This window comes from Sebastes umbrosus, chromosome 12 (assembly GCF_015220745.1).
Source record: "Sebastes umbrosus isolate fSebUmb1 chromosome 12, fSebUmb1.pri, whole genome shotgun sequence".
NCBI lineage: Eukaryota > Metazoa > Chordata > Actinopteri > Perciformes > Sebastidae > Sebastes > Sebastes umbrosus.
In genome coordinates, this window is record NC_051280.1 from 7,136,716 (window position 1) to 7,159,340 (window position 22,625).

Here is a 22,625-nt window from a genome sequence, read left to right on the forward strand (position 1 = left end):
ACGTTATTGTGAACTGGGAAGTACGACACTTCCGGAGTTATTTTAACCCAAACCGCGACCTTTTCCTAAACCTAACTAAGTAGTTTTGTTGCTTAAGCCTAACCAAGTCGATCTATTCCTAAGCCTAACTAAGTAGTTTTATTTTGAAATCCTAGAGTGGAAATTGACACGTGCGTCACGCGTTGCTGGACATTTGAAGGAAAAAGCACAAAAAATACGTCATTAAAGGAAAAGCTGAGCGTCACGAAAAAAAATGGAAATTTGTGTCTATGTACACAAATCAAATAGATTATATTTCGTGACTATTTCACAAACTGCTGTGAGACTGTGTTGTCCAATTTCATGGTCATTTAGTGGCATTTTTTCAAAAAAAATTTGCAGTAAATCAAATTACCACAAACAAAACACAAAGTGAACTTGGGGTTTACAAGGCCCCTGAAGGTGGCCTGCCTCGAAATGCATAAAAAACAGGTTTTATCTGTAGACCAGATGTGATGGGATTACTTCGTGGTCAACAAATGAAGGACAGAGGAAGAAAAATATGAATCAAGGCCCCAAATGTAGATTTTGCTCTACCACTGTTGTTCAAAACACAAAGCAACTGAACCCACTGCTCTTCTTCTTGGTGGATTTTATCATCTGAAGCACCACTGATGAGCATTTCTTGCATGAGCGGCCTCAGGATGAATCAACCCTCCAACCTTGGCCATTAGTGCCATACTGTACTGATCGTGCCATAAAAGCAGATATAAAAGGTTGACTGACTCTGTTGCTCTAATTGGGTGGAGAGAAAAAAAATCCACTTCAATAAAAAACGCTGTACTCTCAAATGAAGATAATTAAAAATGGCATGACAAGCCTTGTTTAAGAGCAGAGCGGAGGTTCAAACAACACGACGGCGCTGGAGTTAAGTGTGTGTGTGTGTGGGCCTCATCCCAAAGCCCTCCAGTACCTGACAGATCTGATATCCTTATGGCGAGGGAGGCGTAATCTGAGGTGACAAGGAACAGCAATTAAAATAAATAAATAAAATAACCGCCACAATTAGCCGCCGCTTAATTCACCACGATGCCCCGATAATCTAGTAATCTGCTAAAGTGACATCGGCAAATTCCCCCTTCCCTCCTCTGCACAAACTGATGTGTGTGTCGGTGTGTGTGGAGAAGTGAAAGACAGAAGAGTACGCAGATCCTAACAGAGAGCGTCGACTGGTATTAGGACTGACACCCATCAATCTGGCTGAAATGTCAGACTGAATGAGGGAGGAGGAGTAGTGGACTGGGAGGAAGAGGAGCAGGAGGAGACATGCAGAGGACTAGAATAGATAAAAAGTAAAGGAAGAGATGAGGGGAGAGAAGAAGAAGAAGAAGAAGAAGAGAGGGTGAGGTCAGAAGAGAAATTCAGATTGGATGAATAATAAGAATAAGGAAGAAGGGCAAGAGGAGAATTCAGGTGAGAGGAGGAGGGCAGAGGAAAGGAGCGAGAGAAAGGAAACATCAATGGAAAGAGGGCAGAAGAAGAAAGAAGGGTGATGCCGAAGTGTAGATGAAGCCAGAGGGACGCATGGGAGAGAAATGAAGAGGAGGAGAAGGAGCTAAAAGAGGAGAGAAATTCAGGTGGGAGGAGGAGGGGGCAGAGAAAATGTGGTCAGAGGAGGAGTGGAGATGGAGACGGAGGAAGGATGAAAGCAGGAGGAAAAGTGCAGAGGAGTGAGAGGAGGAGGAGAGCAGGGCCGAGGAGCAGAAAAATAGGGGAGGAGATGAGGAAAGGTTGGGAGAGAAACAGGAGTAGAGAAGGAGGGAGAGCTGGGTTGGGGAGCAGAGATTGATGTGTGGAGTTGGAATGAGGGAACAAGAATATAGAGGAGCAGGTAAGAGGAGAGGAGGTCAAGGGAGAAATTTGGGTTGGAGGAAGAGAGGAGAGGAACAAAGGAGGGCAGCAGATTTGTGTGGCACTGGATTCAGGAATATAGTGGAGGCCAGAGGAATGCAGGAAGGAAATGAAGAGAAAGACGAGGAGCTAGAGAGGAGGAGGGAAAGGTTGGAGCAAGGGAGCAGGGAAATAGAGGAGTAGATGAAATGGGAGAAGATGATGAGGAGGAGGGGAAGAAGGGTGAAGGATGTGGTCAGAGGAGGAGTGGAGATGAGACAGAGGAGTGGGAGCCAACAGGAGTGAAGGAGGAGGAGGAGGAGGACAGCAGGGCTGAGGAGCAGAAGAGGAGGAAAGGTTGGGAGAGAAATCTAGTAAGATAAGGGGAGAGGAGGTCAAGGGAGAAATTATGATCGGAGGAAGAGAGCAGAGGAGCGAAGGATGGCGGCAGATTTGTGTGGACGCTCAGAGGAGGAGCAGAGATGGAGGGAGGAAACATGAATAGAAGAAGAGCAGAAGAAAGAAGAAGAAGAAGAAGGGGATTCAGAAATGTAGTTGAGGCCAGAGGAATGCAGGAGGGGAATGAAGAGGAAGACGAGGAGCTAGAGAGGAGGAGGGAAAGGTTGGAGCAAGGGAGCAGGGAAATAGAGGAGTACATGAAAAGGGAAGAGAAGAAAAGATAAGGACAAGGGAGAAATTTGGGTAGGAAGAGGGCAAAGGAAGGCAGCGGAGAGGGGGAGTGGAGACGAACGGAGGAAACATTAATTGAGGGAGGGCAGAAGGAGCAGTAAGAGAAAAAAGAAGAGAGAGAATGAATGAGGAGGAGAGACTTGGGGAGCAGAAATTTATGTGTAAAGGGGGTTGGGAAAAAAAAGTAACAGATGAGGTGAGGAGAAAGAAAAGGAGTAGATGAGGGAAGAGGAGAAGAAAAGAGAATGTGGGATGAGAGGAATTTGGGTGGGAGGAAGATAGTAGAGGAGTAAAGGAGGGCAACAAAGAGGAGATGGATGGTCAGAGGAGGTTGGGAGATGGATCGAGGCAACACTGGAGGGGAAGAGGAAAAGGAGCATGAATGGAGGAGGAAAAAGGATGAGGGGAGGAGAGAAATTTGGGTAGAAAGAGGGCAGAGGAGGAGATGCTGGAGGAGAAAAAAGAAGGGAGGTTACAGGAAGAGGAGAGCAGGGGAAGGAGATTTATGCTTTGCAAAAGAGGAGCAGGAAAATAAAGAATTTGGGAGAAATTTGGAGGAGGGCAGAGGAGTGAAGGAGAGTTGAGGAGGAGTTGAAATGGAGGAAGGAACACTAATGGACTAATGCAGCAGCGTGGTTGAGGGCAGGAGTGAAATGCAGAGGAGGAGGAGTGGGAGCCAACGGGAGTGAAGGAGGAGGAGAGCAGGGTCTGGGAGCAGAGATTTATGTGTGGAGAGGGTTGCAGCGAGGGAGCAGAGGGAACCAGCCAGGCCTATTATAGATGGGGCTCTCCTGGGAGAGCAGGGCCTGGAGTTTTCCAGGCATTTCCAGCATATTTCACCGCCGTTCCAAGCAGCACGCTGCAATGCACAAAGCTCCGCCCCCCCTCCGACAGAGTCCTCAGCTCTCCGAGGATAAATAAAGTGGGTCTCCTTTCTCTGCATGAGTATTCAATAAAAGTGATAAAAGGCTCGAAGTAACCCTTCTTAGCTCTTTTGGAAGGGGAAGTGAGAAAACCAAACTGGCCACCCTCTCCAAGGAGAAGCTTTCAAAGAAATGCAGACATCAAGCATAAAAGCACCAAAAGCATAAAAGTGCCTCCCCTTTTATATGAGGAAAAAATGTCAACAGAAAAGGGCTGCAAGATCAAATAAGCTGTGGAGTGTGGAGGTAGTTTGTGTTTCTGCCGCTTTCTCTCTCTGATTCTTTGTCTGCCTGTGCTCGCTGTCGGAGAGTCTCATGTGTGGAGGTGAGAGAGAACAATTGAATGGGCCTCCCACATAAAATCCATTCAGAGACATCTTGAGGATTAAGAATGAGAAATTGTCCGGCGCAGTGAATTCAATCAATCTGATCCATTACAAGATCGCTATCACAAGGTTTCCCCTTTTGTCTTTGCCCTGGATTATGCATGCCGCTCGATATCTGTGTGTGTGTGTGTGTGTGTGTACTTGCACTTATCCCATACATTAGGTAACACTGTAATGCAACGCATGCAAACAATTAAGTGATTACTTGACTGACAGATGATAAATGACAGATGACAAATACAATTTTGACAACTGATTATCAGGGCTGTGTATCGGACTCAATGCTTTTACTAAAATGTTTAATCGAGTGTCGTCGGCGTACCATGTAACTGCAACATCATCAGTGTGAAAAGTGTATTGAAAGAGTATTGAAAACTGTCACAGAAATTTGGCATTAATACCTGGTCAGATTGGTAATCTTTTTTAGTTATTAATTGATCAACTAGTTCCTGATTTAAATCAAAACCTTGCCATGTTTAGACTTTGTGTCATACAAGAAAAGCTCTTGTAGAGTATGGCTGCTTGTGTGCAGACATGTTTTAACGTGTTGTTCTAGAAAAAAACATATTTTGTAGAAAAACACATTTCTATTTTTTTAATTTAAGGTATTGAAGTATTGTATTGGTACCAAACTTTTAAAATGTACTACAAACATTTTAGTAGCGGCTGGCTCTGTTGATTAGATGTTTTTTTTCATCACTTGGCAGTTACAGCTTTAAAATCATTAAAGTTTGTTTACTTTTCTTTATTTTATATAGTCAAATAGGATTTTTTGGCCAAAAGTCAACAATTTAGGGACTCCAATACAGTCAATAAAAAAATAAATTAATTAAAAAATGAGATTTGTCAGTTGCCAATGCCATGCTTCATACCACTTGGCTCCCAACCGCTATGCTGCAGGCCAGTATTAGGCGATGAAGATATATGATTAGGCCAAAAAGCTGAATTATAATGATAAATCTTGAAAAAACATTTGTGCCAAGTAATTGCCTTCAATCTGGTGTGGTATGTCATTGCTGAATATGTCGTCATCACTGCCTGTCACAACCAAAACAATAGGATACAGATTTTGAACTTACTGTATACCATCAGTATATGCAAGGTCTTCAGTCCGTCATCAACCTCTTAGCTACTCGATTTGCAGGCTGTGTTGTAATTACTGATGCACGTAGCTGGCTGACATGAGTAAAACACGTTGTCTTCAGATTAATCGCAAATTAATCGCACATTTTTATCTGTTCAAAATGTACCTTAAAGGGAGATTTGTCAAGTATTTAATACCCTTATCAACATGGGAGTGGGAAAATATGCTTATCATAAAGTGGGCATGTCTGTAAAGGGGAGACTCGTGGGTACCCATAGAACCCATTTTCATTCACACATCTTGAGGTCAGAGGTCAAGGGACCCCTTTGAAAATGGCCATGCTGGTTTTTCCTAGCCAAAATTTAGTTTGGGACGTTATTTAACCTCCTTCACGACCAGCTAGTATATGACATGGTGGGTACCAATGGATTCCTTAGGTTTTCTAGCTTCATAAACTTAAAGCTGAGCCCACTACAACCTTTTTATTTTGTAAATTTAGCGTAACTTTAGAGCATTATTTAGCCTCCGTTGTGACGAGTATGACATGGTTGGTACCAATGGATTCCTTAGGTTTTTTCTAGTTTCATATGATACCAGCATCTTCACTCTAGCTTTAAAATTTGAGCCCACTACAACCTAAAAAATCTGTTAATGTGTTAAAGAAATTAGTGGTAAAACAAATTTGCGTTAACACGTTATTATCACGTTGACTTTGACAGCCCTTCATAATATCCAAACATATGATGATTAACCTTTATTTCAGTTTGCTGGTCCACAAGAACATTGTCAAATTAAAAATGGTCTGCGGTGACAAAACAGTTAGGTACCCGGTAGGGGTATATTAAACTATATATACAGTACCATATCATTATATTTCAAGTCACTTCTTTCATCCTTGTCTAACCAGGCAGTTACTAATTCTATTAAAGCATATCTTACTCAAACTAAAGCTACTGTTGAAGGAAAAGTTTGTAATATTTAATACTTTCTCTTATAAAAATCCAATGTGTGACGATCATAATCCTAATTTTATACACCCTACAGACCCAGTATCCACTGACTCCACTTTCACTTAATTTAACATTTAGCGCCTTCCAATCTTTCCCACGGAGGCTTTTCCAAACTTATTTCCCTTATCAGAAACTGCACTTGTGTAACCAAATGATTTTATTGCGTGGGCACCACGACCACGTTTTTTCTTTTCCTTTTTTTGAAGTCTCAATGTATCCCTCCATCCCTTTTATTTCTTTCCCTTTGGTGGATTTTAAACGGTGATAAAAGAAGCAGCAGCGGTTTAAAGATGGAGATGGACAACATGATTACAGATGATGAAAGCCGGTATCCATCACCACCCACTCTGTTTGTGTTTCCATCCTCCTTCTGTCTGTCTATCTGCCTGTTCCTCCTCTCTCCCCTCTTATGTTTTAATGTAAGTCGATAACTATCAGGAACTGATAACACCCCGGGCTCCGCTCGGCTTGGCGAGGCTCGATGAGGCGAGGAGAGGAGAAGGCGAGAGCAGGGCTGGGTGAGGTGGTGGGGGTGGGGGTGACACTATCTCCCCTCAGTGGAGCCTGATATGCCCGGGTGCAGGGGAGATAAGCTCTCAGCTCTCAGCGGTGGCGGTGAGGGGGGACGGTGACGTCACGCTGCTCGTCTCTCGCTCCTGTGGCGGTAAATTAAGTTATGGCGTCACAGGTGGAGATTATGTCAGAGTGAGATTTGTCATTGTTCTGGGAAGGAGATTAGTGTGTTTTTCATTGAGTGTGACTCCACATTTTTGGCATAGTTGCACCTCGCAGTGTGTGTGTGTGCTCTGGTTGTTGGTAACAGGACATTTCCACAGCAGATATTTGGACTTGTCATAGTAGGAAAAGCACAGGTGCAAATAATAACAATAACAATGGTTCTGCTCTGTTCAGGTGTCCCAGTAAACCATGACAGTGTGACAGTGAGCCAGCATGCGTAATAGAGTGTTGCAGGGATGATGTATTTTTGTAGGCCAACCAGGAAGTTAGCATCACCCTGGTTACCTCAACAAAAAAAACAATGGGATTTTTCCATTGGGTTTTGGATTATTGCAGAAAATAAATTCTGTGGCTAACACATGTTTATGATACTTACACTGTAATAGTAATTTTTCATCATTCCAATATTCCTTTTTCCAGTTGCCATTATACACAGGTAAGGTATAGGAATGATCTTACGCAGACCCAATACAACAGAGCAGTTGTTATTTGCAGTTTAGTTGGTTGTTTATTGAAGCGGTTTGAACAAAGATGATGAATTAACATACCAGGGTTTCCTTTTCTGTAGCGTGTTGATCTGTGCCTGACGTCTGTACGGCTGTCCGGTGAGAACTGTGTGCTTTCCCTAATCCTGTGCCTTCCTCTTCCTGACACCTGTGACCCTATATATATACAACTCTGTGCATCTAATGAGCGCCACCAGGTGTCCAAAATAATAATACAAATAACATCTCGTCAAAATAATATGATATGCCAACAAGAAACATAAATGGCTCCTACGTACAGGTTTTGTTCAGCAAGATAATCTCCACAAGTGAACACTACTTTATGAATTTTGAAGTGTGAATGCAATCGCCAGAAATAAAAAGCTAACGTTAGGCTATATATGAACTACACCACGGTCCATGAGCGTGAGTATACGCAACGAGACTGTAAAGGCGGACGAGTCGGCGTGATGACGTTTAGTAGTCTCATTTAGCCATTTGATTGCAACCGCCTTTTTTAAGACACATCAAGGTTCCAAAATTCACGTGTGGGATATTTACTGACGTATTTTATGTCGTGGAACAAAACATTAAAATCTCTTCAGCTTGTGTTAACCACAGACCTTATTTCAGGCATCTAACTAAAAACCCATTCAAAAAACCCATTGACTTCCAGACGAGGGAACCGGAAGTGCTGAAATGCTAACTCATTTCTGGGTTTTGGCACTCATTCCTGCAGCACTCCATAACAGGACCTTGAAACTGAAGCAGCTAAATGTTATTCAGCCATCTTTAATTATATTATTACCTGTGCCTTTCCTACTGTGATAAGTCAAAATGTCTTCCATGAAAAAGGCCTATTGAATTCGATGTTGTGAAGTAGGGCTGTCAAAGTTAACGCGATAATATACGTGTTAACGCAAATTCGTTTTAATGCCACTAATTTCTTCAATGCATTAACGCAACTTGTGATTTTCAACGCTATAGCGGGCTCAGCTTTAAAGCTAGAGTGAAGATACTGGCATCATATGAAACTAGAAAAACCTAAAGAATCCATTGGTTGACAGCCCTATTGTGAGGACATACTGTAAATACAGTCACACTATGAGGACTTGAGTCCAATTAGGGGACAAAAATCAAGTTCTCAAAAGGTAAACCATTACATTTTAGGATGGGGTTTTTGTTTAAGGTTAGAGAGAGAGAGAGAGAGAGAGAGAGAGAGAGAGAGAGAGTTGTCATGGTGTGTGTCTATTTTGTATGTTCTTCAAGAAAGGCACTGTGTTGCTTGTGTGTGTGTGCAGCAGTGAGAGAGAGTCCATTTTGGGGGGTGTCTCTCTCGTCTCAGCTAAGAGAGACGAAGAAAGAGAGAGATTGTAGGTTTGTGTGTTTGTGTGTGTGTGCTAATCCACAATGTACGGCGAGGGCCAGAGGAAAATAAAAGAGTAGGCCTGCTTGCTTGTGATTGAGGCAAAGCGAGAGAAAGAGAGAGAGAGAGAGAGAGGCGGGGAGGAAGAGGGGGAGGGCAAACGAGATGGAGCAAGTGAAAGAGAGAGGAAGCGAGGTTGCAAAAGCGAGCGTGTTGGGGAGAGCGGGAGAAAAAGATAATTTCTTAGCTCTTCTTTTAAATAAGTCTGTTTCTATAGCAACCATCCAACCAGCCGCTGGAGAGAGAGAGGGAGAGAGAGAGAGAGGGGAAAGTGGGGGTGCACCAGAGAGACAGAGGGAGAGAAAGAGAGAGAGAGTTACCATAGCAACGGAGGAAGAGGGAGAAAAAGGACTTGGAGAAACTTTAAAAGAAACATATAGGAAGAAAATGTAAAAGGCAAGATAAGCAAAGGAAGAGTGAATTTACAGCACTGCAACGAAGTGTAACCGGGCAGTGTTGTTGGGCAAGTTAATTAAAAGATTGAATTAATTACTCGTTACTCAATGAAAAAGTGATTACATTAGTTAGAAATGGGAGGAGATGTTTCGCACGTCCAGGGTTCAGATCGTAAAAGTGCTGTTTATTTTATGCATGTGAGGTGACTGTTGGAGCACATCCAGGACTTGGATGGGCATAAAACTGTCCTGGTTGCATATAGTCATTACAAAAGATGAGAAAACATGTGGCTCTTTAATAAAAAGTAAATTGCCAAAGGCTGAAAGGAGCAGTTAAATTTACGTTTTTCACAAAGATCGGAGCAATATGTCAATTTAAGAGTTCTGTAAGTTGACTTATATCTAGCTGTGCAGCTGTGTCCATCTCAGCGATGGTTGCTGACATTTTTGTGCACCTTTTTGTGCAGCTAGTTTTTGTGGTTTCAGCTATGTAGCCAGCCACCTATGAAGGACTGATTCCTAATCTCCTCTACAAATCTCTGATTGGTCGATTGTTTCTGCAATAGGCAGAAATGGGCACAACACTGCCTATTTGAAACGCTTAACAAATGGAGAAACAGACAACAAAGATGTCTGGAGCCAGGCTACAACTTTGCCGTGGTATTTTGTTCCCAAACGCAAAGACGAATCATAGTATTTAAAGTTGGGCTGTCAATCAATTAAAATATGTAATCGCGATTAATCGCGTAATTGTCCATAATTAATCAGAAATTGTTCACACATTTTTTATTTGTTCAAAATGTACCTTAAAGGGAATTGTGAAGTGTTTAATAATCTTATCAACAAACAAATATATATTTATATCTATTATTGGAAATCCATTAACAACACAAAACAATGACAGATATTGTCCAGAAACCCTCACAGGTACTGCATTTAGCATAAAAAATATGCTCAAATCATAACATGGCAAACTGCAGCCCAACAGGCAACAACAGCTGTCAGTGTGTCAGTGTGCTGACTTGACTATGACTTGCCCCAAACTGCATGTGATTATCATAAAGTGGGCATGTCTGTAAAAGGGAGACTCGTGGGTACCCATAGAACCCATTTTCATTCACATATCTGGAGGTCAGAGGTCAAGGGACCCCTTTGGAAAATGGCCATGCCAGTTTTTCCTCGCCAATATTTAGCGTAAGTTTAGGACGTTATTTAACCTCCTTCGTGACAAGCTAGTGTGACATGGTTGCTACTAATGGATTCCTTAGTTTTTTTTTAGTTTCATAAACTTAAAACTGAGCCCACTACAACATCAGAACATTTTAAGAGGTTAATCAAAATTCACAAATTGCATTAATACGTTAAAAAATGTGTGCCGTTCAAATTAATTTGTGTTAACACTATATTATTGTATTAACTTTGACAGCCCTGAGCCATCTCCCATACCAAACCGCTGGAAATTTTTCAAAGAATAATAAAAACTGATGGTAATAACATGAACTTATATCATATCTAAATAATCCAATAGTGTGTGTGTTTCTATATTGACGATATCATTAAAAGAAAACTTTGAAACCGGGATTTACAGTGGGCGAAAATAATGAAGGAATCTGTGTCTCTTCCTTCTTTGAAGCTGTAACATCTTATATACTTAACACATGCAGTCATAGAAAACAAGATATTGTGGTTTAATGAGCAGTCGGCCTACAGTTTGCAGGTATTTACTGACCATCAAAAGCTATTTTAGCCACGGTGAAGAAAACCAGGCGATTCTTGAATGAAGGTTTACCAGTTTGCAGGTTTTGGTTTTAAAGGCAAGGACACAAACCTGATAAAATGCCATTCATCTCCTGGTAGGACAGCACACAGGCCAACCCTTCATAATATCAACGTGTAGTCGAGTATTACCGGGATTATTTTATATCATGTAATTGTAATCCCTTACAATGCATGTTAGTAAAAAAGTTATCACATTGCTGTACTGCTCAGCAGTGTAAATGGGAGATAAAGACGGAGCGAGCAGGTAATATGGCTGTACTCTATAGAGCCCGCAGACAGACAGAGAGGGAGAGAGAGAGAGAGAGAGAGAGATATGAGCTGCAGTGATAATAGTGGGTACGGCTGCAGCCTGATTGTCCATTCTCAGCTCTTGACCACACCTGACCTCCATCACTGTGTGGAGAGGACGAGTGAGCAATGAGAAACACAGACAGGAGACAGAGAGAGAGGGAGAGGATTGATTGGGAGTCCCTGAGTTCAGACAGCTCCGACCACAGAGGCCTCGATCTGTTTCCCCGAAAGTACCAGAGCTACATGGTGATCTAAAATAAGAGTCGACACGGGTCATGTTGGGGGAGAAGAGGGCCCGAATTCGTCATCCTATGCACTGATAGTATAGAAACAGACCAAGTTATTCTGGTTTGAGCATGGATATTTATTCTTTAGTTTAGGGAACATTTCATGATGAAGATTAGTTTAGACATAGAAGTCCCCTTAAGGGAAACATAAACCGACCATGACACGTAGTATAGTATCATATGATGTCTGTAGCACACACAAGATATGCCATACAGACAGTAGTCAGCGGGGGCTACTGGGAGTAAACATGATCAAATTGCTGGTTTTCTGGACCGTTGATGTGTATCAGTGCCGGAAAATAGTACCGACGTATGTTGAAATGGTGACACGAATCAATCCATGGTGATGTTAGTGTTTATGCCACAGGTGTGTGGGCTTACATAAAAGAAACCCCAAAATAGATGCAGGTGTTGTGATGTGCGTCATATGCTGCTGATGATTGAAAGACATTGTGCTTTTGTTAGTTTGTCTTTACTTCTTCTTCTTCTGGCTCTTATTCAATAGCATGCTTGAATGGTCACAAAGAACGTATATTGCTAAGAAGTGAATCCGCCAATTTGGACTGAAAGTGACTACCGGACGCCAGTTAAACGTCCGCCTACAAATTGCCGTACAAAGGTAGAACAAAATGATTTCTATTCTATTCCAAAATGGCCTGTGTTGAACATTGAAAATATTATAAATATGCATACTATTATAACTATTCACTTATTTGTTTATTTATTAAACTTTTGTTCCCGGCTGCTTCCCAGAGGAGCATAAAGTGAGCGATGGACATACTGTAAATGGAAGTTAGAAAAATCCAGCACAGATTTTGAGAGCAATTTCAAACTTTCTCATGTCAAGGATCTCCAAAATCTATGTCCAATAGACCACAGACCATGGATGTATAAGAGGTTGTGTTCTGTGCTTTTGCCCTGCGTGTTAGTAAATAGCCTACAACTGCATTAAATGTGTTTATGTCATGCTACTAGCACTACTAGCTACTGGCCGACGTCAATATGTCCACCGGGGTACGGGCTTACAGCATACAGCCCATGGGTGTATTATAAGATAATAAAAGTGATGAATTACAGCCAATATATCCATTATTACAGCTGCATACAGCTAGCAGGAAGCTGGCAGAACCGGATAGGTCATATGAGCATGCAGGGCTGTGCAGTCCTGTGGGTCTGATGTACGGTCATTATACCGAGGAAAATAACTCTGGAATCGGCTGTTAGTTAATTTTACAATTTTAGGACAACACCTCTTTGCTTCTGTACTCTTTGACAGTACGTTATAGTCAATACACACTCATACTGCAAAGCATACATCGTGTACTTATGTTAATCTGTGCATTCATGTTCTATCTGCTTCTCCTGGTGAGAGTTGCAGTGATGATATTGTGAACAGAAAGGTTAAAGGTCATTCTCCTCAGCAACTTCCTCCAGTTCTTCTTCAGCTCTGTGTGCTTGAAGCACTTTAACTGGCCTCAGTGAATACAAAAGCAGCTCGCTGTGTTCCTGAATCCTGAATCACTTACTCACTCCATTGACCAGCAAATTAAGAGCATTGCTTTATAGCCCTACTAACAGATCTAGGAGATTAAAACGAACCTTTCGGAACCAAAATATGTTAGTGGACGTCAACTTCAATGGGGCAATTTCAAATGTAAAACTTTACAAATAGCTTGTGACTTTTCTTTGCTTTTGCTGTGTTTATCAGCACCAGTCATGCAATTTTATATGCATATTGGAATTTTAAATATACCTAATCAGGCTGGTCTCATACACTGTTCGTAGCTATACCTATGAAAAGTTTAATGCATTTAAATTCTTATATATCCCACTAAAATCAATTTGTGTGTAATTCACGTGATCGTGAACCAGGAAATATAGATAGCAGCGAACGCCACATTCGGAGGAGGTCGGGGTGGACGTGTGCGTCAAAAAATACCGGAGTTCCGCCCAGGAGACTGGTGTTCGTGTCCCGCATGAAACCAGAAGTCAATGTTGATTTATTTGTCACGTTACATACGTAAATAACACCACTTCCAGAGTTATTTTAAGCCAAATTGCAATCTTTTCCTAAACCTAACTAAGTAGTTTTGTTGGCTAATCATAAACAGGTCGATCTTTTCCTTAGCCTATAATGGTAATGTCAACAAGACGCAGCAACTTCCCAGCACAAGGCACCTGATTGGACGAATACTTTCCCTCGTGGGCTGATGCCCCAGCTTTCAAACCGGAACCAACATGGCGGCTCATTTGGAAACTTTCTTCTCTCATATTATGAAAATACCGAAATGTGTTTCTAAAAAAATGTTATGTGAGAAATGAGCCATGCAGTTGCTGAATATGTCTTTATTTTAGATCGACAACGGTTAGTTTAAAAGTTTCTTGGGAGTTTCCAGAAGTGGCGAGTCGCGTCAGATGCCCCTGATTTGCATAAAGTAGCCGAGAACTCAACTTTATGCAAATGAGGAGTGGGCGACGTGACGGTCCATCTCTCAAATCGCGCCACCACGCTACCAGAATGCATTGCAAGGCTGCTTACATAGACAACGAATGGGAAGCATGGACATGTACCATAACTAACGAAATAACTTTCTTGCCTAATCCTAAGGAAGTTGTTTCCTGTGAAGACGAAAATGTATTTTAAAAAGACTGTATGCATGTAACGAGTGGAAATTGACACTTGTTGCTGGACATTCGTAGGAGAACGAACGAAAAAGGAGGAATAACTTTTTCGTAAGATATCATACAAACCATTGCATGAGAATACGTTGACCTAATTTAGTCACTTATCCTCCTCGAATGTAGATAATCAACTAGTATACATGGGCTAGCTATTGCTAGTACTCCTCATCATCATCATCTCATTTGTTTCTAGACCTTCACACAAGTGAAATGGAAAAACTGTTATAAACAAGTCATACTGACTCACTCTTCTTAAAGTTTTTATACATACTTTTTTACAAAGCACACCAGCAGCCTAACAATGATTTTGTTTTAAATGATTAAAAAGGTAGCGTACTTTCATCAAAGTTTTTCCAACATAAAATGCTTTCTCTGTAAAGTTCCTCTGTAAGTTGCTTCCTCTGAGTTCGTGCGCACGATTTTTCAGCCTCAATTGAATCAGAGACTCTCGCACAGCGCCTCTGCCTTCATGAGCTGCTGTGTTCTTAACAGCACAGAAAATATCTTGTAGATTTGTCCTTTGAAACAGCTCGCATAAAGTAAAGCCGCTATACACTAGATGGAGCAGGGTGAAATTAATGGGGTTTAGAACAAAAGGTTTTGAGAAAGATTTCCTGACTATTCCCCATGCAATTACTTAATCCCTTGTAATTAGTCTCTTTGTTTGAAAAGGAATATACATTCTCCGTCTCCCCCTCTTTTCCCCCTTGAGTTGGAAGATAAAAATGCAGACAAAAACATGAATGTCTTTTTGTGGAGTTTGCTGCCTTATAAACATCCACACACAGTCTGGCTTTGAACAGCAGTTACGCCATACAATCATTAACGATTTACATTTGTTATACTCAACTTCACAAGGATAATTATTTTCCAAGAGCAACGTCCATTATAATCAGTCATAACCATGGTCCGGTTTTTCTGCATTAATTAACCTTTTTGAATGTAGCCTCAGTGCACTCAGACATCCGACAGCGAAACATGTTTATCACTTTCTTCTTTTGCTTTTATGGACAATCATTGTGTGGTGAATTCACCACAGCAGATAATGAGGAGCACATAGTCATTTCAAATCTGGCTGAGCCCACACAGGACAGCTGTCTATTTTAAGCTATAGCTGCTGGCCAGCGAACCATTAGCCTGTTTTACACCGATAGCAAATAGCCATTAGGCGTAACTGCAAGCCAGTTAGCCAACAGCCATCTGCTGCACACTGCAATTATGCCGCCTTAAAGTGCTGTTGGAAATATAGTAATTATGAGTTGAGCATGCATTAATGACCCAACACAATGGTAAATACGTCTGGGAAAGGGGGAATTTTCAATGATACCTGCGGTAACAATCTGTGTTCTGAAGAGCACGCAAGCTACGTGAATACTGATGGAGCTTGTAAGGATGCATTAATTTGTAAATAAAACAAAGAGCAAAACTACTTATGCGACCGTTTAACTTGTAATCGTAATGTCCAAAACGCATTTTAATGCTCCACAAAGTTATATTTCCATCCGAGCTCAGCTGTGGCAGCTCTTGATGAGCTTTGAAAGCAGCAGGCGCCAACAGGAGTAGCTGGCTACCCATTAGCTGCTAGCTCTCTGTGCCGTTTCCCATGGTGTGCTCTGTTGTGTTCAATGACAGTGGGCTCATTGAGACCATGCTGCCACTACTAGCTCTCAGTGTAAATCCGCAGGCTGTGTTTGGTGACTTTTTTTCCTGGCAATGACAGTCGCTGTAGTCAGCAGCACATTCAGGTCAAGCAACTTGACTCATTTCGTCACATTCTGCCACAAGCCTTTTTGCTTTCACAATGCTCTGATTAAGTGGTACAATAGTTGCAAATCTGCTGGCGTGTTTGCTGAAGAGTAATTACTAGCGTCTGATAAGCGTTCTGGGGAAGTTTCCCAGCTACATGATTTCCACTGAGGCTTTATCTCAATTGAATGTGATTGTCTTTGCCGAATTGGCTCAGCCATGATTCTGGAAACCGGCCTTGTCTCACACACATGATAAGACAACAGATTGCCTTGTACGCCATCCAACCAAGAATAATGCTGCAAGCTGTAATAATTTACACCATCCGTCAGGGTTTTTCCACAACTACATGCCTTCTTCCTCACGGAGATGAAAACTGCTGCTCGCTGGCAAAGTCTGAGAATCATAAATGGCGTGGTGGAGGCACTAATTGGCCACATAGAAGCGGGCTCAGGCTTCTCAGATGCATCATACAACGTAAACACGGTGATGCAAATCAGGCTGGAGCCGCCGCACGGAGACGGGAGATGGAGGGAGGGATGCTGGGATGTGAAGAACGAGGTTTCCCACTTTCTTAATGTGCCTTTTGTGTTGTGTTGTGTGTGTGTGTCTGCCTCGCTTCTCCTCTCTCAGGATCCCTCCGTTTGTGTTACCATGGGGACGGCATGCTTTCTATATCTCTCCCGCTTAACCCCCCCCCCCAACACCACCACCACCACCACCTCTCTTTCTCCCTCTCTCCTTTACTCACTGGTTTCAGTGTTACCATGGCGACACATGTCTGTCTCCTCTCTGCCTGCTCACCTGTCTCACTGGGTCAGTCTTGTCTGTCTGTCTCTCTGTTTGTCTGTCTGCCGCTGGCTGTTTGTGCGCCCTTGGCTTGCCTTTCTTTGTTTACTCTTTGTTTGTTTGTTTTGTGTTTTATGTATCTGCATGATTGTCTGTCTGGTTGTTCTGCTGTGTCCGTTGTCCCTGTCTGTGTTTGCTTTCTGTCCCACTCGTTTTTTTCTCTCCGGCTGACTGGCCGCCTGTCTGGCCACCAGGCTTTTCCACCTCTAATCCCTCCTCTCCTCTCCTCTTTCTGCTCTGCTGCTCTGCTCTGTTGTTCCCCCGAACATCAACCTCTCTCTCTCCCGTCTTTTTTTTCTTCCTTTTTCACCCCCATGACTCGATTGTTTGTTCCTACATCAAAACAGTATCCATTGAATGTCACTGGGAACTCACAGCTAGAAAAAAAGAAAAAAAAAAAGAAAAAGGGAGGGATTTAGGTAATTTTCGCAGACGGCAGCTGTTGCTATGGCGACACAACTTTTGGATTTGCTGGGGAGAGCAAGGGATGAATAGAGGGATAGAAGGAGGGAGAGAAAATGTGTGAGGACAGAAAAAAGAAGAGGGGGGAAAAGAAAGAGAGCCATGTCTTTGGCTCTGGTGGTACATGCTGGCCCTGGTCTGTCCTTTCACCAGCTTTAATCCAAAATACGGACATTTTGGGAAGAAAGCATCACCTGAGGACTATCATTCAAAATCCCCTCACTATCAAAAACCTATATGATTATTTTTGTTCAGACAAACAGGACCAGCTGAAAGCTTTTCTTTAAAACCGACATCATTTGTTTAAATTATATACTGTCAATCACTTTGTAAGTGCGTGCCAGTTTTTCAGAATCTCACATTGAGATGAAACCTGCTTCTTCTGCCTGCTATTGCATGTAGAAAACCACTTCATTAAGCTCTCAGTGGTACGCTCCGGCCTTGCTTTGCCTAAAAAAAAACTAGATCATCATGTTGAAAAAAACATGAAATCATCTCAAATGCATCAGTCAGTAAAATAAAGAGAATCCAAATGAAGCCAAACTAACCGATCATCCCCTATGAAACATCTTCTTCTTCTTTGTTTCTGTGATTCATGTTGCAAATATGTTTGTCTCTTCCCTCAAAATGGTGAAAATTTCATTTTGGATTGAGCCCCCCCCCCTCCCGTCTGCGTGCTAATGCATTTAGAAAAACCACTTTATTATAATACGCATTTGAATATTCATAGTAGGCAGGCAGGGGGGTGATGGAGGAGACTGGAGCCGTTGGGTATTGATGTAGAGCTGTGGAATTAGCTGCGAAACTGCTATTGATTCAAGCTGTGAGGACTGGAATATGAAACATGAGGGGGGGAGGAAAAGGGCAAAAGACCTTATCAATGAACTTGGGGAATGAAAGAGAGAGTGAAAGAGAATGAGGGTGCTCAGTGGAAGATGAAGAAAAAAAAAGAAAAAAGAAAAACCAGATTATCAGTCAGCAGAGAATTGAATTAAAGGGGAGACAGAAGGAGAGAGTGGTGGAGGAAAGAAAAGGAGATTATCAAGCGACACAGAGGGGGGAATGAAAGAGACAAAGTACAACAAAAGTAAAGGAAAGAAAGAACGAGCACAAAGAATGCATGAAAGAGGAGAAACATGATGGAGGAACCAACGGAAACACGGAAGAATGAAGGAAAGATCAAATAAACTAAAGAGGGAGAGAACGGGGCGAGGGGTCAGGGCTCGCCGTGAGTGACGCTTTAGCCCGGAGATGCCACGCTACAGCAAATCCTACGCCCTCGAACGCTGCAAATTGTTGATGGGAGGACTAAGTTGACAAATGTCAAAGTTTACATTTCATTACGGAAGGCGGGGGCTGGAGAGAGGATGGAGAGAGAGGAGGAGGAGGAGGAGAAGAGAAAGAGAAAGAAGAACATAAGGGGGGAGGGAGTGAAGGAGGAAATGCCATGCATTCCATTAAGTGGCCAGAGAAAACCACAGAGAGAGGGGAGGGGAGGGGAGGGAAAGGAAACGACAGAAATGAGAGAGAAATACAGGAAACGGAGGAGGAGAGGTAGAGGGGGGGTTGGTGGTGGAGGACTAGACCACCATTAGACCACCATACATAAAGACAGATAGAGATAGAAAGGGGGGTTTATAAGCGAAGGAATGAAGTGCTCAATTCATCACCGCCTCAACTGTGGTCCTGACCTTTGAAAATGGAGTTAATGTTAGACAAGGAAGCACTTAACATTCTGACGGCCTCCATGTTTGTTCTTTAGTCGTCAAGGCGGAGCCTCACATTACGCCCGCCCTTTGCTGATCTTGAAATTGCAGGGCTTTACAACTCTCTCGCTTAAAGGATACTAAATTGACATGAGTGTTTCACATTCTGATCTGAGAAGATAAGACTGGTGATGTTCTGTGTTTATAATTGTTGAGAAATCTGTCTGAGTATTGCCTGTTAAGCCAAAGCCTTCCTGTGGGCCTTTTAGACCTCCACTGTTGCTCCAAAAAAAACTATTAAAAACACATCAGTGAGCATCACCATTATGTGACATACTCCTTTATTACGCTGAATGTGGGCTATTTTGAATTGATCCTATACACTGTCCTCTTTCCCTCACGGAAATACCCACTAGAGCACCAAATGCGTATTGATCCACAGCTGAAAATAGTCCCAAAACAAATTCACTATTTATTCATGTTTGAGTAACGTTTGTTAAAGACTACAGTACCCAGCTGTTTCAATAAAAGACAGCCTTTTTAAAAAGTTAAAAATACTGTATATATTGGTGATTCATTTTTAAAAATGTACGTCTTCGGTAAGAATGAATATAGACTTAAAGTAGCAGTAGGCAGAATGTTTTTGGGCAAAAATTCCATAATAACCTTTTAGCATATTGTAATTCAAGTGTTCTGAGAGAAAACTAGACTTCTGCACCTCCTCATGGCTCTGTTTTCAGGTTTTAAAACATTTAGCTCATGACAGGAGACTTTAGCCAATCACAGGTCATTTCAGAGAGAGAACGTTCCTATTGGCTGTTCATTCAACGGAGGCAGCTGTCAATCATTCGCAAACTCTTCGCTGTAAAATGAGGAAGTTTGCTCCGGCAGGTGGGCGGTGCTTGGTATTTCCTCAACTGATCTCAACATGACTGCCGGGTCACAAACTTTCTCATTTTACAGCTAAACAGTACACTACAAGATGATGAAATAGACATTACAGTAACAGAATAAAGATTCATATTTGATCAGCACTGCCTAGTTTGACCGTTTGGTCTGAGTTTGCGAGTGATTGACAGCTGCTCAGAGACGACAAGTCTCCAGCTCGGCTCTGATTGGTTGTTTTCCTCCAATCTGTGAAATTTTGCAGATGCCATTAGGAGCACTGGAGGACACCAGAGGCAAATTATTTTTTTCAGATTACCTGTCTCATGCACTACTGTCAAGATATACTGACCGTTTTATAAAAATAACTTTTTTTAATCATATACAGTATGCACCATTTCTACCCACTGCAGCTTTAAGTGCTGAGTGCGACAGGCTCAACACATTGTTGGTATTTTCATGGGATTTGTTGTCATTTGGAAAATTATACACGGATGTCAGGCCTAGGATGTGTCATAATTAATACGTCTGTGTGACCGTGATACCTCTTTATAAAGTATAAGATCAGGACTGTGTACCTTTACCGTTACCAAAAACATATGATAATCAAAATTAATTTGAAATTTAAACTTTCTTTATTACTTTCAAATCGTGCAACAAGTTTTAAGTTCCTCACTACACCTGCTACATATACATTTAACTCTTAAAATTAGCCTTTAACTTTTTTTAGTCATTAGTCTTTACCCTTTGTTTCGTAAATATGCCCAGTACTCAGGTCATAATGTTGTTGTTTTATTTAAATAATTTTAAAGAACATTTGGATACTTTCAGGTTGTAATTTAAGTTTAATTTCACACATGATTTGTACTGTTTTAAAATGTACCAAAAGTAAAATTTTTAGATACTTTGATTTAATAAACTTTGAGCCTTTAATTTCATGAATACAAATAATCAATATGAGAGAAAAAGTTGTATCAGTGGTAAACAAAAAAAAAGCTCTACATTACACTGTAATCTCCAAAAATATAGGAAACGTAATAAGCCAAATTTTACTTCCATGCATGAAACTAGTGAAATATCTCTGTCGCAAGCAAAAATAGCCTGAATTCAAGACATCAGCTTATTCATCTTTCCTGTTTTGCTCATTTCACTGTAGAAAATACTGTCTGAGGAAGGCCAGAGAGACAAAATGACTGTGCATGATTATTTTTTTCTTGGTATTTTCTCTTGTCCCTAACCCTTCTGAATTGAGAAAAAAATTGCATAACCTTTGAGTTTATTAAATCTTTAGAAAATCAAGTACATCATTTCAGACATGCCTGGTTGGTTTTATTCTAGAAACGATTCAGGAGAACAAACCCGTCTTTCACGTGGCTGCATGATGTAATGATGCTAGAAAGGAACGGAAATCTGCCTCAAACTAGAAGCTAATTGTGTTAGCACCATCTTGAAGAGAGTACTTTGGAAATCATGTTTACATATTCCTACATCCCATCATTAGACATGATAATGATAAGTACAAGGTGGAAAGGAACTAGGGATGCATGATCCAACTCTTTCTTCTCCAATACCGATTCTGAAACCCAAATACAGGATATTGACCGATGCCGAGTATCCGATACCAGTGCTCTTTTTCCCAAAATGTAAAGTCTTAACCTCTCTGTGTGGAACCATAGACTGTAAGTATAGATGTACCACACGTCTCCACTTCCTCCCACTGTACAAACGTGAAGCCATCTTGAGATTTTGGCGTCATTTTGAGCCAGACTCTGCGCAGCAGTGATTGGAGGGCTGGAGCCGCAGTATCAAGGTCCCGCCCACACACCCGACCGAGCCAATCAGGAGCCGAGCATGGCCACAGCTTGCTAGCCTGAGCCACTGAGCAGCTACGTTAGCTAGAAAGACACAACAACTAACCATAATATCTCTATATCTACATGTATGATCAAATTGACACAAGTTCTATTATGGTTATGGAAAGTTAAAGTTACATCTCCTCCGCCTCCGCCTCCGGCTCCGCGACTACTTCACTCAGAACAGCTGTCAATCCCAGCTGTAAATCACGATGTCACACTCGCTTTTTATAGCATCAACTACCTAATTAAAACCAGAAAAAATTAACACTTGAACATCCATCATCAGCGTGGAAAGAACTACCTAAAATGACAGAAACCTTCTCTGGGAAAAATGTATATGACGTGTGCTTTGACTTTTTAGTTTTGTCCATGTCCCAACATGGAGAAGGCAGGCTTTATGACCTATACAGCAGCCAGCCACCAGGGGGCGATCCAGATGTTTTGGCTTCACTTTTGGGGAGCTGTCATGTTGCCCATCTTTACATACAGTCTATTTGTGGAACTAATAACTAAAATAAATAAAAATAACTAAAATAAATGTAAGATAACAGATGCTGTTCTGATTATAAGTGACAGTATGGGGAGTTTCATACACCAACATGCTTTTTAGGCCTTTATTCCTATAGTTTAGAAGGTTAATGATATATTTGCGTCACTACTAGTAGATCAGCCTCAAAACAACAGATACGCCATCACCACTTTTGTCTAATACATGTACAGTAACAGGATTACTGCTGTTGTGAACAGATGCAGACCTTCCAAACAGCACTGAGCTGCTGTGATAATCAAAGATAAGAGCTGATGCTGCATTCACTGTCCTCTGTGTGTCCACACGGAAAAGGCTTCCCTCATTTTAATTACATGCTTCTACATCTTTTTTAAACCACCTGGCTCCTCTAAGTTGCTAAAAATTCATTGCTAAAAAGATGTAAAGTCAGAAGGTAATTCCTGATCTGTTCTCCTTTCTTTATTAAACATACAATAAAATGTTATTCAACCATGCGAGGTTTCAAAAAAACCTCCCACAAGAGCAGAAAATGTTAAAAAAAAATCTGGTAGGTAGAAACGTTAGCTCA

The 22,625-nt window shown here is 41.6% G+C and overlaps 1 protein-coding gene and 1 long non-coding RNA gene across 3 annotated transcripts in view; both read left to right on the top strand.

Annotated features, from left to right (window-relative positions):
• kirrel1b (kirre like nephrin family adhesion molecule 1b) overlaps positions 1-22,625 on the top strand; it is a 96,177-nt gene that overhangs the window by 5,128 nt on the left and 68,424 nt on the right. The gene's annotated exons all lie outside the window — the stretch shown is intronic.
• LOC119498578 lies at positions 330-21,131 on the top strand. The gene is made up of 3 exons (XR_005209136.1): positions 330-1,699; positions 6,694-6,702; positions 21,121-21,131. It is a non-coding gene; the product is annotated as an uncharacterized LOC119498578 (long non-coding RNA).